We start from the raw sequence: 10,951 nt of genomic DNA on the forward strand, positions 1-10,951 counted from the left end.
ATTTCCCTACCATGTACATTTATGACTTGGAACGTGGCAGGAACAAGAGCTAAAAGATCAGACCCAACTTGGACCCAATACATTTCTAAACACATGGTCATAGCTCTGCAAGAAACGTGGGACACTTCACCTTCCTTTTACTTAGATGGATTCTTAAGTTATACAACACCCGCTAGTACTAGTACTGCGGGGAGAGCAAAAGGGGGGCTTATTACACTTTTTTCTTTAGACCTAGTAGGATCTTTTAACCCATTGAATTCAGGTTCCCCAAACATCCTAGCAATAGAATGGACAGTCTCCCCAAGCTGTATTATACTAGTAATTAATTTCTACAATGCCTGGGGTGGACCAAACGAATTTGAACACGTGCATTGTTTGGCGAACTTGTTAAATACATACAGTCAAAACTCACATACTCCATTCGAAATTCTTTTAATGGGCGATTTTAATAGCCACAAATGTCATATGCCATGCCAATTATTAGATGCAGATTCTCCCGATGGAGCCTGCATTCCTCACTTTGAACACACCAAAATGGGGGAGTCACTTGACTTATTGTGTGCCAATTTTAATTTATATGAACCTGTCAAAACTGCTATTAATGAGAATGTCCCCACGTATAAAGGCACAACTAAAGGGACGATAATTGATTACATATTTATGTCCGTAGGCCTAAATTCAAAGGCAAGTGACTATAAAGTTACTGTCTCACACCATAGTGACCATAACCCTCTGTCAACTGCAATACACTGGAGTGACTTATGGCGCAGGCAGGTGGATCAGCCCCGGGTTTGCGCCTTGACGGTGCCCAGTGACCAGGGCAGACGACTTAGATGGGGTATGGCCATGGAGGAACGGTTTATGGAAACCCTACTTCCCAAAATTGAGGGACAGATAGAAACTTGTCTGGATCAAACTGCCTCGAACCCCCAGGTTGTTGCAGCTTTTAATTGCATCTGTGCACAAACCGTCAGGGATCTTACAAAACCTAAATCTAAGTACCCCACAAAGCCCCACAAATGGTTTGATAGCAAATGTTCAAGGGCTCACAGAGAACTGAAAATGGCTCTTAAGGCCAAGAAAAGGGATAAAGAACTAATCTCTAACTTAAGACGGGCCTACAAAACCAATGTGAGGGCAAGGAAAAATGAGATTAAGAATAATGCTTGGACCGATCTTCTCAATGTAGATGTCCTAAAAAACAGCAAACAGTTTTGGGAAATTATCAACCATCCCTTTTTTTCAGGGGAGAACAACCTGAACACAGATTGTGTAATCCCCGACGAGAGATGGGTACAGCATTTTAGCAAGATTTACGGGGGTGAACCATCAGGCTGCCCAAGTACTACTGAGGTGACCTTATGTGCAGACACAGTGGTAGTCACGGAAGAGCAGGTCCTTAAAGCCATTGCGGATACCACAAAAAATAAGGCCCCAGGTCCGGATGGTGTCCCGGCAGACTTTTTTAAATATTGCCCAGTACTCTGGAGTAAAATCTTGACCAGAGTGTTCAAAGCAGCGGCCGAAGGATGCCTACCTCAAACATGGGCTACATCCGTAATAGTTCCCATTTTTAAGAAGGGAAATCGGGAGGACCCTGGGTGTTATCGCCCTATTTCCCTCATCGACTCTACTTTTAAAATCTTAGGTAGAGTCCTTTTGAAACAGCTAAGGGAAAATTTAGAACTGAATGGGGGACTCTCGAATATCCAATATGGCTTTCGAGAGAATAGGGGGACATTGGAACAATGTTCTAACCTCCACCTTCTAGTCTCCAGGTATACGGTGGCCGGGGAGGGGACAGTTTATCTGGCCTTTATGGACCTCTCCTCGGCCTTCGACCTGGTGAACAGAAGTAAGCTATGGACTACCCTACTAGAGTTAGGCATAGAGGAGCCCTTGGTGGCCTTCATGGCAAGGTTACACCAAGATCTTAAGGCAAAAATAAGAGTTACCAGGGACGGTAGGTGCACAGAAAGTTTTAATTCTGAAAAAGGGGTGCGCCAGGGTTGCATCCTGGCCCCCCTTCTTTTTACTATTTATATAAATGGTCTCGGGAAACATCTAGAAACAGGATCGGCGGATGTTCCACGTGTAGGAGGTGCTCAGATCCCAGCCCTCCTATACGCGGACGACGCCGTCCTGATAGCACGTACAGGGATTAGCTTACAGATTCTTCTGGACCGTTTTGGTTCCTTTATGGAGAACCTGGACTTGAAAATCAATGTCTCCAAGTCTCACACCATGATCATTGGTCGTAAAGTCAATACGTTGCAGAAAAAAACTTTTATTTGTAAAGGGGAGATCCTTTCTAGGGTCCCAGTCTTTCCTTATCTGGGAGTCCTTTTTGATCAAAGAGGGTCCTGGGTTCCCCAGGTTAATGCTAAAAGACTTAGCTTAGCACGATCCTCATCAGCTTTGCTGGCCTTTACAAAACGTTTGGGAGCAAAACCAATGGAGGCCGTGGTCAAAATATATAATAGTAAGTGCGTTCCAATCGCTATGTATGGTTCTGCGATTTGGGGTTACGCAGAGACGGCAAAAATCCAGAGGGTAGAAAACGGTATCATCAGGAATATTCTATCTGTCCCAGATTCCAAACCTACCTTCTCTATTCATGAGGAAATAGGCTTACCATACATTTCTGATAAACTTAAACTAGCACCCCTCCTCTTCTGGGCCAAAACGTGGTTGAATCCCGAGCTGACGCTAAACCATGCCATCCTTAAGGACGTCATTACAAGGGATAACGCCATGAGAATCCCCTGGCTAAAATTTATTAAATCTACCTTTTTAATGCTGGGGAGACCGGAACTTTTTAATGACCCATCGAATATAAGGAGGGGGGACGTTGGGTGGATTAAGCAGATGGTTATGGAGAGGACCCGTATGGACAGAGAAGATTTAGAATTAAGGAAACCCATGGTGAGGGCACATATTGTTTTAACTACTTCACCCACCATGGAACCCTATTTAAAAACTGTAACTAATCCTCTACATAGACTCCTACTGACCAAATTCAGGATGAATTTAATTCATTACTCCTTAGGAAATTTCCCGGTTTGGTCAAAACCTGAGGATGGCCCGCCATGCGGCTGTGATAACTTCTCACCGCAAGATACCCTTCATTTCATATTTTTTTGCGACTTTTATTGCAGTGAAAGGAAGAAATATCTATTCCCTGTTCTGAAGGCAGCGGGCTTTACTCAAATAAGGCCAGCCTTAATCTTCCTTCAAATGTTAGCAGATACTTACACCATGTTTAGCGTTGCTTGCTTTTTAACTGCGGCATTTAGAACAAGGAAAAAAAGACTACCCCAGACTAACTTGTTTTAACTCAAACTTGTTTTTAAAGGAAAATTTTTTACATTTGTAAATAGATTTGTATGTTTGCATGCAACAATTTGATGAAATGTAATCAATAAGCAGAAAACCATCCTTTTTTAACGTGATTTAGTGATGTTTTTAAATACTGTATTGTGATTGTCTTATGCCTTTTATGATTTTAACAAAAATCGAATAAAGAGTATTTTGACTGACTAGTGTCCAATGTCTATCCATTTCTGCCCGGGAGTGCCGTACCCTGCCTGTCCTGCCTGACAAATGGCGTGGCTCAACAAGCACCATTCAGCTCTTCCAACTTCCGCCTGCAATCACATTTCCTGAAGCGTGTCCGTAAGGGTGCGCCGTCATCTGCCTGCCATGCTCAACACAAGGTGTATAAAATAAGGCCCACATAGCTCCAATTCCTAAGCGCTATTTACTGCATTACTCTTTGAAATGCAACAATATCGTGGCATGTTAATGCATGAACATGTGTCCATTTAAGCCCATCTTGATTCACAACAATACCAGAAAAACGCATGCACAAAGGCGGTCGCAGCTCCACCATAAGAGTTCAAATATATCTGACATATTGCCGTTGATGACAAACCAAGTCCCCGACCCAATTTTTCTCATGGCTAGTCCATTTAACAGGGATATCGCAAATACGCTCCTAAACCCTGCAATACGTGATTACACTGTAAACAACTGATAGTCCATACTTCGTTATTTGCATGCGGTCCAACCCATGCCTTCAATTACTGCCAGTCTGTCAATCACAATATAATGAAATGCATCCTCAACGTCCCGTCACAAAAAATAATTAAACTTCTTTTCTCTGTTAAAGCCTGCTTCTACAGACCTTAATCTGCTGATCCACTTCGCCCCTTCTTGCCTCAGCCTTAACTTTAAATTCCCTCCTCTAATATCAGGAACAATCCTTTGCATGCCATGAAATTTTAAACCAGTCAAACCCGGATGATTTTCTTTCATATGCTGAAAGATTGGGGACCTGTTGTCACTATTCAAAATAGCATGACAATGCTACTGAATCCTGATTTTCAGTACTCTTTTGGTGCTCCCAATGTATATTTTATCACATACACATTTGATAACATAAATAACACCACAGCTATTGCAATTCATATATTCATTGATCCAGTACTGTCTCTCTGTGTTCTATTTGAAATACTTCATATGATTCATTCCACTATCACAAATAATGCAGGACCCACACGGGAAGAAACCCTTAGGTTGACCCTGCCACCAATTACTGACATGTTCCTGCACACGTTCCAAATAGTTCCTAGTAATCCTGTTCCCTATCATATTCCTGTATGTCACCAGAGGTCTCTCAGCAACATAGTTAATTAATCCCAGAGCCCCCTTAGGAGATTCCAATTTTCGTTCAAAATGTATGTTTTTTTGTGTTCAGTCGTAAAAGTTGAAGCAAAGGCCAATCTCTCCTGTGACTGTTGCCTGGGTTTCTGTACCACTGTTTCCTCTCTCTTAATTCCCTGGGCTCTCTTAATAGATGTGTCCAAGCTGGAAGTGGTGTAGCCCCTAGCTACAAATCGTCTTCTAAAGTCCATCAAGCCTCTCTCAAAATCATCCTCCTGGCTACAATTTCTTCATGTTCCTAATATCTACCCAAAGGGGATGCCCCTGATCACTGCTCGGGGGTGTGCACTGTTTGCTCTCAGGATATTAATAGTCGCTGTATCCTTACGAATGAGTTTGCTCTGAATTGTGTTCTCCACAACAAACAACTGTACATCCAGAAAGTCAATCTTATTAGGGTTGTGACACATTGTGAAAGTAACTTTGTGACTGTTACTATTCAGATAGTTCACATATTCCAACAATTCAACTCTAGTTCCTTTCCGAATCATTAAAATATCATAGATGAATTGTCCCCAGAAAAGGATGAGGTTCATCCATTTACTCACATTTCTTGACCAGGCATGCTCCCTCTCAAAACCCCTCAATAAAGAGGTAGGCATAAGAGTGAGCAAACCTAGATCCCATCGCTTTACCTCTAATTATGATGTAACCATTCCCCCTCAAAAAGAAGAAAATTGTTGTTAAGTATCAAATCACTCATTTACAAAATCATAATAGAAGGTTCCTTCAGGCTGGCACTCCTCTCACCCAAGAAGTGGCCCATTGATTGTTTGCCTTTGATGTTCTCAATACAAGTGTACAGCCCTACCACATATGACGTCACAAAACTCATGTTCTGATCCCACACCACATCTTGTAATTTGTTCAAGACATCCATTGTATCACGAGTATAAGATGGTAAATTCACTACCAATGGCTTCAAAAACAACTCAACAAATTCAGAAAGAAATTCCGTTAAGCTCCCTATGCTCAACACAATTGGCCTGCCAGGGGGGTTCTGGTATGACTTATGGATCTTGGTAAGTGTGTAGATAAAAGGGAACCTAGGGTTCATCTTATTTAGATGCTTGAATTCTTTCTCATCCAATAATCCCTGTTCCTTCCATGAAAACAATCTTACAGATATTAATCTCCCTGCCTCTCTAGTGGGACTGCAACTCAGTTTTCCATAAGAAGTATTATCACTAAGCTGTCTCTTAATCTCTACTATGGCGGGCTATTAACAAATGGGCTCAGGAGCACGCGTTGGTGGGTAAGAGGATCAACACATTTTCTACCTTCAAGAACCAAAAACGGGATTAGATACTGAGTATGCTGCAACATCTAACACTCTATTGTAACTATTCCCTCACATGAAGTTTTGCTACACTGATGTTTTAGGGGTTCATTATCTGTGTAATGGTTGCTCACAGGCACTTTTGACGGTGTAGGGCTAACTTGGTGGTGCAGTAGATTCTCACATAATTTCCAGCTGAGAATCTTTTTAAATTTTAAATATTAATTGGTGGCCTACTTTAGTGCACCTTCAGATTTATGCTAGATGCACATTTCACCTGACATGTTTGTTCATCCAACTAACAAATGAAGAGATGTATTCAGACTCTTTTTGTGTACTGTTAAGCTTTGCTGATAGGTAGTTTTCTTTTGCTCAAAAGGGACCAACCCCTGACACAGGCCCAATAAAATGCATTGGGGATATGAAACATTCTATGCACAGGATTGATGATTAATTTTAAATGCATGTGAATCAACGGATTAATACATAATGAACATTGGATCCCATGAGTCATTTGTGAGATTAACCACAATTACCCACAGAAGTGGCAACATACCTAAGGACTGCAGGGGAGTCTCCTCCACAATGGCAGAGAAGCGTTGCCCCACAGTCTCAGAGCCAGCAGCTGAAAAATAAAAATGATATTGTGTCATTGTTTTATTTTTCAACTGCTGGCTGAGCCTGTGTGTGTATGGAGGGGCAGGCGGGGGCCACGGGAGGAGGGAAGGAGAATTGGTTGGTGCACTTCTAAGTGCACATCTGTTTTTGGCCGGCTGTCTTAGGTTGGCCAAACGCACATGCACACTTAGGTTACTCCAACACAGCTGTGTTGAACAGTCAGGTTGGAGAAACAGCACAGACTCCCTGTGCCTGAGCGGAGCATCAAATCAGCACGCTTATGCCTCATAGCATGGTAATTGCACAGGCAGTTTGTGGTGCTGACTCAGTGTCTGCTGTGTCCAGAAAGCAGATCATTGAGGCGTGACACAGATGGCGGTCGGCAGCTTCAGGTAAGTCTTCCCTTTTTTTAATTACTTATAAACTCTCCCCAGTGCTCCACCTTCCGTGCTCCCCCCACACCCCTTTCACCAACCCGCCCATTTTTTGTTTGTGGCGACCACCACTGCTAAGGAGGCCATTTGGAATCCAAAAAAACCACTGCTACAGAAGGAAACAATCACAGGGAAAAAGAGTGGTAATAGCCTATTGGATTCAATTAAAAATGTCCATATACTTCCAACCAAAACATGTAGGTTTTAGGCTGCCATTACTTTTAATAGTTTCAGTTTATAGGAAGAAAATTGTGGGTGGTACCACGTTCTCTGTTCAAGCTGCTCATTTATGAAATTCTCAACCCAACAGTTAGAGACACTGATAAACGCTTGGAATTCAGAATAATTTTTGTTAAGATTTGTTTTTTCCCAATGTAAGTAAGTAAGTAATTATTTGCATAGTTAATTAAAACCTGTGCAATACAACGAAGTAAAAAACAATACATAAAACCACACTGAAAATGAATGCATATTGAGCAGAAGTTACATAGCAAGGGCGCCAATTTATCAGTGTTCTTACCCTTCCTTGCATAATGGAAGTTGCAAATTGCGGTGCATACCCAAGAACAAAAATCTAGTTTTTTGTCAACCTTTCTGTTAAGGGACTCTGGCTTGAGGACTGGGGCAAGGGGTATAATATACTGTGGTTATGTTTTTTATCAATGTTATCTTGCTCTCAAAATTCAGAGGCAATCAAGGGAGGACCAAATCAGCCCATCCTCTTACAAACATCTTCGTAATAAGATCAGAGGAGAATCAGATCAACCTAAACTCCCTACAAACATGCCACCTGAGTCTCTGTTTCAAACACGTATAAAATGGAATGATCACTACAAATTGCAAAGATGACCCACTTCTCTAAATCTTACTTCTCAAAATAAAGGGCTAGCTATTCACACATACCACCTAACATCCTACCTCACATTGCAAAGGGATGAGTATAACGTTGAGAAAAATGGGACCAATCTTCTCTTTTAATATAATCTACCAAAGAATGGAGCCCAAGATCATTGACAGCCAAACAGAATAACAAAAATTCTACAACATAAAGCACCCACTTACATGTAACAACTATCAATCCTTCCTATGTCGCTGTATTAAAAGTGTCTGACACTGACCTATCAAATGTTTCTCCTGCCACCAACTACATCTCCCACAAGTGCTGCCTCTTAATAACCCCCAAACCCTAGATCAAATGCCTTTCTATCCCTATGTACACTCTGCCATGGGACAGACCCTTTCCTCACCACATAGTCCTCTGCTCACCTCAATATGTATTTGTATGTTCACACAAAACTACCAGTTGCATTACCTTTTAAAATTCCTCTCAATTAAATACTTAAACATACACGTTCAAATAAGCTTTATTCGACAATGCATGTCAATAAAGCAGGATACAAGGAATAAGATAGCTTTGGCCATAAAACAGTGTGGTTTTTTAAAATGTGTAAACACAATTAATATCATGTAAGGCAATCCTAGGAGAAAATTAACTTATACTAGCTGTATTAAAAAGGCAAATTCATATAATAGTAAATAGTTAAACAGCAACAGAGAAGATTAAAGGCAAGTACTACGTGCATGACAAATGTTTAAAATATTTAAAATAACCATAGCTCGTGAATAAGATGCCAGTGTCACAATCATAGATAATTATAATTGCAAGTTCATCAGGTCACTGGCAATATATGTGATCTAATACCCAACATCCAGCTCATGAACGTGGCTACTGAGATTGAGTAACAGGGTGATGGATCAGCATGCAATATTCTCAAGCCGACACTATTTTGTCTGGTACCCAGATACCTACAGGTTGGAGCGAGCCATGCAGGACAAATGAACAGTATGTGGGCGTAAGTTTCTTCTAGATCCATGCAAGTAGGGCATTTACTATTACCTGTTGTAGCCCATTTTACAGTGAATTACTTTAATGGCATGGAGCCCACTCTAAATTGAAAATACAATTTCCGATCAAAAGGTTTGGATATTACATCCCAATAGTATTCCATGTTTGGCCAAGATTTGAATGCTAAAAAGTCCCCCGTCAGCTTTGTGCTATCACTTTTCCTAAGTGTATTTTGAATCACAAAATCTCAATATCTTTCCTTTATGATTTGTTTTGATGGAAATTGGGTACTAGATGGTTGTTCCCACAAATTCGGCAGACCCATGCTGATCAGGGAATCTCTGACATTAGGTAACCAGCTAATTTTGTGAAAATGGTCTGTCTTAATTATATCCCTAAGGCCATCAGCAAAGATTGCCAGTTCCGGTGTAAACCAGATTCTTCGCCAGTACAAAATGGGGCGTATCCTAGGTAGATCAACCAATGCTTTCTTGCCTAAATCATACAACAATGGTAGCACCGGAGTGCTTTGAGGTATGCTGGTGCTCTTTCAGAGAAACCTATTTTCTATGATGGCTAACTGGGTAAGGTTCTCAAAACCCCAAAGTTCGGCCCCATGAAGAACCGAGCTCACTAATTTCATGTTATAAATCTGGAGCACTGGATAAACTGGCTTAGTCATAGAGGCGTTAAACTCATTGTATAGGGCGCCGGCTAGTTGATGATGTGTCAATGTGGTAGTATCAGTATGAGTACTCCATCTCATATCTTTTTGCAAAATGACTCCCAGGTAAGTAAATGCATTTACTTGTTCTAATGGCAACCCATTCAAAAGTATGCCTCCTCTAAATGTTCTGTTCTGATTAAAAGTCATAAACGTGGTCTTAGCTACATTAATTTTCAATCCCCGTCTAGAACACAAATGTTCAAAAAGGAGCAACGCACGCTGTTGACCACTAGGGTTTTTTTAAATAATGAGCGTGTCGTCAGTAAACATTAGGATAGGAATCTTTTTGCCTGATAAAACTGGTGTGTCAGTGGGGACATTGGTTAAAAACTTAGCAATACCATTAATAAAAAGGAAAAATAATGTGGGCGCCATAACACAACCTTGGCGCACTCCCATCTCAATGGAAAAAGGATGTTACGTTCCCCAGCCTGCCACAACCTATTTTTGTGAAATTTTCATTGTGGAGGCAGGCAATAAGGAGTGCAACTCTGTGTGCATCCCCAGCTCCTGCAACACGACCCAAAGTTTGCTACAGGAGACCAGGTCAAAGGCTGACTTGACGTCAACAAAGGCAGCATACATGCTACCCTTGCCTAAGACCACACTCAGCCAGTGTATTAAAATACATCGAAACACCTAATCTATGGTGCTGCTATGTTCCCAAACACCTGCATGTAATTGGGTAAGGATGTTGTTAGCATCTAACTACTCTTGGACCTTAGCCAAGACAAGATGAGCTACCACCTTTTGAATGGAGTCAATTAGGCTGATGGCCCTGTAATTTCATGGCATGGATTTGTCACCTTTGCTGTATATAGGCCTGGGCTGTAAATTCTGTTCCACTTGCGGAATTTGCAGAATTTGGGTAATTTTGCATTCTGCAGAGAACGCGAAATTGCTAAAAATTCTGCGATCCGCTGCTTCGTGGAATTTTTTCCTTGTTTGGGATTTTAAAATGCATGTTCACCAGATATTTCCCCCAAGCACGCAAACAGCGTTCGCGAACAGGAAAAAAGCATAGTGAACAGGCGGAACAAGCAATTCCGCGTGTTTGAGAAATCTGCATGCTCGCATGGATTTTTAACTGTTTCACGGAGCTTTGCGTAGCTCGACTATGCAAATTCCGCCCACCCCTACGTGTATACTGGGATGATCTCCGACCCTCTCCATGAATCAGGGACCGGGGTACCAAGAGCAATTGCGTTTGCCAATAGCATAATGTACCTGCTCCATTTATCCTTGTCAAGCAGGAAGATGTCGGCAGGGATACCATTAATACCAGGCGCTCTTTTCCCTGTAATTGCACTAAGGGCAACATT

Source organism: Lissotriton vulgaris, chromosome 2_1, assembly GCF_964263255.1.
Source record: "Lissotriton vulgaris chromosome 2_1, aLisVul1.2, whole genome shotgun sequence".
Lineage (NCBI taxonomy): Eukaryota > Metazoa > Chordata > Amphibia > Caudata > Salamandridae > Lissotriton > Lissotriton vulgaris.